This window comes from Argiope bruennichi, chromosome X2 (genome assembly GCF_947563725.1).
Source record: "Argiope bruennichi chromosome X2, qqArgBrue1.1, whole genome shotgun sequence".
Classification (NCBI taxonomy): Eukaryota; Metazoa; Arthropoda; class Arachnida; order Araneae; family Araneidae; genus Argiope; species Argiope bruennichi.
In genome coordinates this window covers 33,043,814-33,052,705 of record NC_079163.1, presented here as the reverse complement: position 1 = coordinate 33,052,705, position 8,892 = coordinate 33,043,814, and the positions used below count along the sequence as shown (strand labels likewise).

The 8,892-nt window shown below is 27.4% G+C and overlaps 1 long non-coding RNA gene across 1 annotated transcript; it reads left to right on the top strand.

Moving 5' to 3' along the window:
- The first annotated feature begins 693 nt into the window (after nucleotides 1–693).
- Nucleotides 694–5,843, top strand: LOC129960549 (uncharacterized). Its single transcript, XR_008783622.1, has 3 exons — nucleotides 694–893; nucleotides 2,056–2,113; nucleotides 5,353–5,843. It is a non-coding gene; the product is annotated as an uncharacterized LOC129960549 (long non-coding RNA).
- The last annotated feature ends 3,049 nt before the right edge of the window (nucleotides 5,844–8,892 follow it).

The following is an 8,892-nucleotide window of genomic DNA, read 5'->3' as shown; positions in this document are numbered from 1 at the left end:
AAGTAAATCAAGTGAGAGCTCTCCCTCTGTCATTTTCATTGCATATTTACTATAAGCACACATGCTAGACTCCTAAAATGAGTCATATTACAGTGATGTGAACATATTACAGTGATAATTCGTTCTGCTATAAAAAGCCTATACTTTTGTGTCAAGTGGAATATGTAATTTTTACACACATGCCTTTTTATCGCATTGGTCTAAATTTTAGCTAAAAATGTCTTTATTTAAAACATCAGCTTTTATTTTCAAACTTAAAATTAAAACTTCCTATTTTCATTTTAATTTGTTAATTTTTTTTCGATGTGTTTTAATAAAAAAATCAGAAAGAAGCAATTTTGAATTACTTGTATTTGAGAATTAGTTTTCAATTTAATTTTATCACTTTTTGGAGATTTTTTTTTTTCATCTTTTTAAAAAAATAAAATTTTAAAAATATGAACATAAAAAAAATGAAAAGAAATTGATGCGAAAGTACATTGATGATGAGTTTGTAATCTCTCAAATATATGCTGGCTATTCAGCCGCTTTGCCTCTCGAAAGCTCATTATTTACTTTCCGGTGAAGATTAGCAAGATGCTTGGAAGTTGCATTCGAACTCTAAAAGGTCAAAGCTCAGAATATAGTGATTGATTATCAAACAGATTAGTTGTTTTTGAAAAATTAAGTTCCTCATAATATTTGCTTTCGGCCGCAAATAAATAAAGCTGCATTCGTTGATAAAATTAATTCAATAGTTTTATAAACAAGACTGACTCTGTTACAGTCCGCAGATAAGTTAGGGACAGAGCGTCTGAGAACAAGTATCATTTACGAGAGCTTAAAAAAAGTATCTGCTGTTTTCCGTATCCATTTTTTTCTACATCGCTGACTTAGAGCTGCTTATAAAAAAGGTGAGATTATTGGTATTTTGTTGTGTCTTATCGTGATTTTTCTGATAATTTAATTTGACTTGTAAAATTGTTTTGTTAATAATAATCCAATCAGTTAAGAATGATTTTAAGTCGGTATGTTTCGTTTTGCCTCAATTAATAAACAGTACACAGAATTATGATACGAAAAAAGATGTCGTGGGAGATAAAAATTCTTATGCATCTCTTTTTAAGAATTTATACTATATTGTACAATTCTTAACATATACATTTTAATTTTAGCCCGGTAACAGCTTTTTTTTTTTTTTTTTTTTTTTTTATCGAACCTGCATTGTAAATGATGATTAAAAACATCAAAGTAAGTATTTCAGACACATATATGTACAATATATGTATGAATTTCTGCGCATATGTAGGTAAAGTCAAACTTTGAGGAAACAATATCTTAATTTATAACCTGCTTTGTTCAAGATCAAATTAAGGGTAATTTTAATTAAAAAAGTACTTATTATTAAATAATCTATTGAGTTATAAATAATTTAATAATTATAAGACTCTGATAGATGTCCAATTTGAATCATTAGATTACCAGTTAATTGTCTAAGATGCACCGAAATCAAGCACTGAAATAATTGCAGCCTTCATTTGCATTCTTGCGCGAACGAAATTAAATAAATATATTTTTTATACGTTTCAATGTCCTTTTATTTATTAACCAATAAATATAGACTAAAAAGTTTGTAAATGTTTTGGATGAAAAAATCTTTGAAATTTTAATTTTATTTATTTATTTATTATTATTATTTTTTTACTTAAATTGTATGCAGGCCATATTATCAAACAGGCAGTTGCCTATTTATCCCGTAAATTACAGGAACCCATTTTACCTGATTTTGGGGGTCCTGGAACCTTACCTTATTCTTATTATTGGGGACTCCAAAGCCTAACCGATTCTCACTTTTTTGGGGGGGAGGGGCAATCGAATTTTAGGTATTTTTTAATCTTATTTTACTCTTCTTTAACATTATTTTTCTCTAAAATTAAACCTTTTTTAACATTATTTTTTAGATAATTTAATTTAGTGCTTTTATATAATTTGTAAGAATTCGAATTTATTAAAATTAAAATTAAATATTTTAAAAAAAATTTCAATATAGACTTTATTTTTTTTTTATGTTTTCAGATTCGCGCGCAGATCAGTATTGTCCATCTTACGTTGGCTGACTGACTCAGTAGTTCAGGTAATTTTTATATTAGACTGAGATTGAGGAGGAATAAATGTAATGTTTAAAAATCAATTTTAAAATTTAAATCTCATTTTTATTTATGAACTATGGAAATCTAATCTCACGAATTAGCCCTGAATTAAATATTTTGTTATTTGAATTTGTCTTAATGTTTGTCATTTAAATTACTTATATAGAGATGGGATGGAAAATAATAAAAAAAATTATTTTATTCTCAAATTTGGGAAAGTAAGCTTATATGTCTTTAGACTCCTATATGTCTAAATCCTGTTCAGACTGTAGGCTATCTTAAATTTTCAAACCAACATATTTTATATGGACCAGTGTTTTTAAAAATATATCCATAATTTTCATTCTCAAAGATTTCACGTGGTTCATTTCTTGTACTAAATGATTAATATTTGTTTAGAAAAAATAACTTTAAAATCTTTTACAAATGTTTTATTTGGTGGATTTATATGCTAACAACATTTTTTTTTTGTTTGTTTCTGGATTATTACATGCTTCACAGAAATATTTTTATATATAGTCTTAGAATTTTTCTTATAAAGGATTTGAAGCTTCTAAAATGATAGCTTGATTTTGCAGCAATTAAATAAGAACTAAGCATGATCAGTGGTTTAGCGAAAGTAAGTGCAACCCGAGAAACATAGGACTTTTTCGACCCTAGTCACTATCATTGACTTAACTAGTGTAAATTGCAGTGGGACTAAGACATTATTTTTCCGTACCTGACGTATATGAACAAACTCCATATACATCCATTTTTTAAGTGACGTATATTTCTCCATGGAGCCCCGCTAAGACTGGATTTCGGGACGTCTATATCCCACTCTCCTTATCCCCGTTCTCTAAACTTCTGTTCGTGATGGATAAGCTTTTAAATTTCATTTTGACTTGGACTACATACTATATTGCTCTACTATATAAGTCTATTACATACTATACAAGTCTAAAACTGTTTTTTGATTTTCTTTTTTTTAATTTTTTTTAAAAATTTTATTTAGCAATGAGTGACGTCAAATTTCATCAGGAAAAAATAATTTTGAAAAAATTCTAAATGGGAATAATTCGAAAAACTGAAAGCGTAAGAGAGAAGTATATTTGCTAATTAATTATATTAGAAAAATTCGTATATTTGCTGTAGAATATCCGATTCCTTTAAAAAAGGAAAATTTCGGGAATGATATAAAAATTCAAATTACACTTATAGCTTGTCACTTAACAAGTAAGTCAATTCAATATGAAAGTCAAAAGTTCCTTGACATTTGCATAAAAACTTTCAATCTTGATATCCGATCTGTAACTTGCAAAAAATTGTTCTATTTCCCATAAGTTTCTCCCCAATGTTCGTTTATGGGTGAAGGATTTTCTACCCTACCCTGAAATGTTAAAAAGCCCCCTCCTCTTTTGTTCAGTTACCGGTAGCTGCCAACAATAGAAATGCAAATCCTTTATCCTCTTGTAGTCATGACATTCGATATTCCAACTTCATTTTATAAGCATTCTTATGGATGTATTTAGTTCCGTGTCTCTTTTTTGGTATATACTTTTTAAAGAATGGATCCTATTTTAGAAAAATGAAGACTGATGCGATTATATTACATCAAACCAATCTGTTATTATTATATTCGTACCACACGGCTAATAAACTTATCCTCACATTGACAAATTTGAATAAAATGTGAAAAATTCTGATTTTAATTTAGATAAGAACTTTCTATGTAGATTTATAATAATTTTTTTCTACAATTTCAAAAAAATGGCGCACTACAAGAAAGATAAATCTTTGTTTCACTTATTTAAAATTTATGTATAATTGTTCTTGATCTAATTGCAAAGTTTTGGAAAAGCACAGTTTCTGAAAGCAATAATAATTTTTTTTTTTTAAATGAAGTTTCCTTATTTTTCATAGTGCTATTATTCGAATATATGAACCGCAGCTTTTTAATTGGGAATATTCAAGTCAATCCACATAATATCCTGTGTTGTTGTTACTGTCATTTAAAGTTCTGACATATTACACGATAATTTAGTTACATTATATTTTTCATTTAGCTGACACTTTTATGCAAGACGAAAATCAGTCACAGTTATCACATTTCTATTGAATATAATACTTCATTTTGAAGGAATGGGATCAGATAATTGTTACATACATTTGAGTAAACTGTGTATGAATATGTTTAATTTAATTTCGCTTATTTAGCATAATCATACATATGATAAAATATTGCCAAAGAAAGGATAAAGTGAGATTTTTTGAGTAATGAGTTCCAACTCGAATTGGAGTAGACAAAACAATAGTAAATCTTACGATCGTGAAATTTTCATGCTAAGTGAAGGTAAATTCCAAATATATTTTAGTTTGAAAAATTTTATTCAGAATTTACATAAAATAATTTTTAGACTAATTTAATTTTTCTCAATATCAACTGGACCAAATTATGGAACATATAAAGTTGACAGCTGCCTAAGGACACAGCAACTTGAGTGGACTCCAAAGTCCGAAGATTTTTCTCGGCATTTACAGAATAAAATAAAAATTTATGTTCCGCATATGACTTAAAAGGGCAATGTATTCGAACATATTCACATTAAAATCAGTCATCGTTTAAATTTCAGAATATTACTGTAAAGAATTTTTTTAAATTTGTATTTTAACATTTAGAATAAATTTAAAAAGTAACTTTTTTAACTGAAAAGTTACTTTTAAAATTGGTAAAGTAACTTTTAACTGGAAATAGTTAAAATATTTAACTATTTCCAGTTAAATATTTTATATACTGGAAATAGACGCTCTTAAAAGCAACATACAATTAAATTTTTGTAATTTCTGTTTTTTAAAATCTGTTTATAATGATATCAAATTAAAACCAAGAAAATATTGAATTTGGAAGAGGAAACAAGTGGCATTGAATATTTCAAGGCCGAAAACTCCTCTAGAGTTTAATCCGGCCCTGAATATCACCGTGCATTTCACTCCCCTATTTTATTTATCTTTGATATATACTTTTTTCCATCTATATGGCCTAGAGATGTTCTTGCTGCTGAAAAAAGTCATTAGTAAAAATTAAATCCCTAAGTTAAAATTAAAAAAAAAAAAAAAAAACTTCAACAATTTTACTGAGAACTCTCTGAAAAAAATATTCAGTTTATAAAATGCAATCAATTTTATTGCTAGCATGAAGCATTTAGATCAAAGAAAGATTCATATGAATTTAACTTTTTAGGTGAAAATGTCGGAGCAGCAACCAAAAGCAAATACCACCGAAGGAAACACCGCACCACGTGGAGCAGAGGGAGGTGCAAGAGGAGCTGCAGATAACCAACAGACTCAACCTCGTCCCCTTAGAGAAGTTCACAGGAACCAAGCGCCTGCCCATTCTAGATACCAAAACTGTAATTTACTGAGAGATTTACTGGAGAAAGAGGAGTAATCCTTCAAACAGAAGAACTGTTTGAACAATGAGCCATCTTAAATGTCACATTTGTTACATAATTTTAAAATTATTTGGTTTGAAGGATTGAGAAAGCTCCTGATAAATTAATATCGTTTTTATTTTACATAAGTGTCATTTAATTATAAAAAAAAAAAAAAATGTGTTTCTAGCAAGAAAATTCAATATGTCACGCATGAATATATAAAAATAATAAATATCTAACTTTGCTGATGAAATTTATGTGATTTCTGAGAGGAATATAGGTACATTTAATTAGTTTCATGAATGAAATATTAAATACTAATATTCATGAATAAATCCGTTTATTATATATAATTTTTTTTTCTGAATAAGAACTATTAGTTTCTATTCCACACTTTCACCGAATCTAAATAAGTAGAAAAAGAAGAAATAGGAGCTCAAAAGAAAAAAAAAATATTAAAAAGGAAAGAAAATGGTATATACGTTTAAAACATTTTTAAGTATTTGCATACTATTTATAAGTGCTGCATTTGCCAAATAAACCAAAATTTTGAAAATAATTATTTCAATTTGTATCTGTTAAGTATGATTAATTATTTTGGGATATTTTTCATACCTTGGGAAATTAAATAATAATATTAACGAGCTACAGACTGTTTTTTAGGAAAAAGTCCAAATTTCTTCTATTCGTAATTCTCTTCCTCAGAAACGATAAATAAAACGATCGTTTTAGAAAAAATAGAAACTCAAGAGAAAAAAATAATTAAAAGGGAAGAAAATTATATATACATTTAAAACATTTTTAAGCATACAATTTACAAGTATTGCAATCAAATAAACAAACCAAGATTTTGGAAACAATTATTTAAATTTTTATCATATAAATACGGTTTATTATTTAGGTTTATTTTCATGTCGTGGTAGATTAAGTGATTATATTAACGAGCTTCAGTCTGTTCTTCAGGGAAAAGTCCAAACTGCTTCCATTCGTAATTCTTTTCCTCAGAAACAATAAAGAAAACAATTATTTTTGTCTTTTAAATTATTTTCTTCTTACAAATTATTAGTATTATAGGTTAGTAGAAAAAAATAACCTATAACCGTTGCTTAATAAATTAAAACAAAACATTTTAACTAAAAAATAAATTATTTTCCAAATATTACTGAACTGAATAATCGAGTAGGTGCGATTAAAGTTAAAATGATATTTTTTTGCGATTTTCTCATTTTATTGTATTTATTTTACCGATACCTATAAGGGATAAAATGCAACCTTTATTCAATATCTATTGGAAAATGTTGTACATATTGTAAATTGACTATGCATTGATATATGGGATTTTTTTTCTATTAGAGAAATGGTATTCTAAAACAATAAGAACACATTCACTCATTTTTTTCCCTTCGAGTTGATCAATTTTAGTAGTATATCAAAGAGATATTGATATCAAAATATCATATTTTCGTACTATGGAGGCAATAGTCATTTTGTTTCATATACATAGCGAATATTACTGATTGTAGAAGCATTTTTGTACATATATTGGGTAATCTAAGCCTCTATATATTTTATGCTTTTACTTAACGGATAATGCCCCCGAGAAATACGCGACAAATATTATAAACACAAAAACATTACTGCATTATCACGATTCGGAGCATGAAATACCCAGATAAATCAAATTAACTCCGCCCTTCAAAGCACACTAAGCAGAAAAAAAATGCTATTGTTCATAGCCACGTATCCCCGCAGGTAGGGGAGGGAGATATATCAAAAGTAACTCCAACCTGCAAAGCATACGGGGATGAAAAAAAAAAAAAAAAAAAAAAATGCTATTATCCATGTCGACGCAGCCCCACTGGTAGGGGGGCAGACATTAATAGCACAAGGTACCAACTGAATCATGTTCCTCGATCAATCAACCTCGATTGTTGAATCCCCCTGAACCGGCAACACAAACTAGATATCATGCAATCATTCCTTTGAAACGTCCTATTTCCACTCTGATCAAAAGACATAATATAGAAATCGTCCTCCAATTATTAACAAATTCCATCAGTACACAGCCAATAATATAATTAATAATCAATACAAATTAAGTTATACAAAGCACATCAATGCGATAAATAAATATAAAGTAAATACAATATACAATATACTAATAAAATATTCATAGTTTCCCAAACTTCTATACATACAATAAATTCATTTGAAATTAAATTAAATATTCATTGCAAATTTATATACTAACAATAAGTCACTACATAATCAAATAAATATGAGCAATAAAATACAATTAAACACTATACTTTTACATGCTAACAATAAATCATTGCATAATAATGTAGATATAAAATACAATAATGCCAAATTTAGAAACCGTTTCTATAAGAGCGGAATAACATTCTTCCCGAAAATATTAACTTTCAAGAGAAAATACTAATAATATGCTCTTGTCAAACTTGATCCATAATCCCAAAAATTTCACAATTCGACGGAAAATATTTAATAAATAACCGAAAATTTTGCAAGTCTTCACTATTAGAATACTAAAGATTTATCGAATCTCTGGTTAGTGATTGTTATAACATAATCTTCATCTTAAGACGATGTAATGGAGTGAAAGTAAAGTGCTCGGAAATTTTTTCCATAGTCGATAAAAACTGTAAGATACATTAGATATTTTAGAAGAAAAAAAAAAAATAGCAGCAACATCACGATACATACAATGCACATCTTTGCACATTTTAGAATAATTTTGATAAAAAAAAAATTAAGCAAATATTTTGGAATAAAAATTTCTGGCAACCGCTTATTATTTAAAATTAGAAGCATTGCTTGTTACATTTAAATTTGTTCTTCTTTCAAAATGTCACTTATTAACAAGTCATGGATTGAAGAATATGTTTTGGTCTTTTGAAATAGAAATATTCCTATTCTCAAATTAAAAAGTAATGAAATGTATGGTATTAAAATTTGTAAGGGCAAATTGAGCAACTTTATTAAACTATCAATCATTACATCAACATGGAAAGATGATTTTAAACGAATGCCCGAAAAAAGTATGTACTGTTTCAAATATTTCTAAAATGAAATTCTTCTGAAGCAGAAATGGATCTCAAAGTATTTAAATATATTAGTAACAAAAATAAATAAAATAATAAAAAAGATTTATAAGTTAAATAAGCTAAAAAAACATAATGTTCATTCAGTTTTCGCCAAATCATTTGACTCAAAGAGAACAGTTTGTAGAACCCTATGTGAACAATGTTTTAAAAGAGATAGATTGAAATACATTGTGATTCTTGAGAAGCGTAGGATTATTTAAATGACTGTAACCAAAATAG